This window comes from Dasypus novemcinctus, chromosome 23 (assembly GCF_030445035.2).
Source record: "Dasypus novemcinctus isolate mDasNov1 chromosome 23, mDasNov1.1.hap2, whole genome shotgun sequence".
NCBI lineage: Eukaryota > Metazoa > Chordata > Mammalia > Cingulata > Dasypodidae > Dasypus > Dasypus novemcinctus.
This window is the reverse complement of record NC_080695.1, coordinates 8,064,063-8,064,793: the sequence shown is the minus strand read 5'-3', so window position 1 is coordinate 8,064,793 and position 731 is coordinate 8,064,063. Positions and strand designations below refer to the sequence as shown.

The 731-nt window shown below is 61.7% G+C and overlaps 1 non-coding gene across 1 annotated transcript; it reads left to right on the top strand.

Moving 5' to 3' along the window:
* Positions 1–605: 605 nt before the first annotated feature.
* LOC111762029 (small nucleolar RNA SNORD22) lies at positions 606–731 on the top strand. Its single transcript, XR_002795254.2, has one exon. It is a non-coding gene; the product is annotated as a small nucleolar RNA SNORD22 (small nucleolar RNA).

The window sequence follows — 731 nt, the reverse complement described above, 5'->3', positions numbered from 1 at the left end:
GCGGTGGGGCGTGACTCAGGTTGGGTCGCTGCCCTCTTGCTGGGTCTTCTATAAACTGAAAATACTCAAGGAGAAAGGAAAGCACCCTTTCAACCCGTCACTGAGGGAAGGAGAAAGCAGGGAGAGAGGACCCCGGGTCCGCCCACGGTGGGCTCAGGGAGGACGCAGAGTGAGCTGGGCAGACGCGCCGTCTTGCCCCACCCCGGGCACCCCAGGCCACCTGGCGCTGAGTCTGGTGAGAAAGCATCTCCGAGGTGCCTGGGTGTGGACGTTCCACAGCCTCAGAACTGGAAGGTTCCCCCGATGACTCTCCTGCTAGGAGAGCCAGGCCACGCGGACCTTCGCGCCAGCGGCCTGAGACGTTCGCCACCCAGGGGCATTGGCGCACCTTCGAGAACGCCCTGTGGAAGGCGAGAAGGCTGGAGGCCACGGGCGCCGGATGCAAAGGGAGACCTTGAGTTCCAACCCCGACGCTGCCACCTCCTGATTCTGTGGCTTGTGTCCCAGCCTCGAGTTCCCTGTCACTGAAAACTGGTTGTGCCACGATGTCGGTAAAGCGACGCGCGCATCCCGTGGGGTGTAGGGAGCAGGTTAAGTAAACGTGGTCCCAGTGAGGGAACACTCACCTGTCTTACCTTCTGTCCTGATCCCAGAGCCTGTAAAGGGGAACCCACTGGGGCTGGCTGGGGGACAAGAGGAGAACGTGTTCCCAATGGAACTGTCTGAGGGCT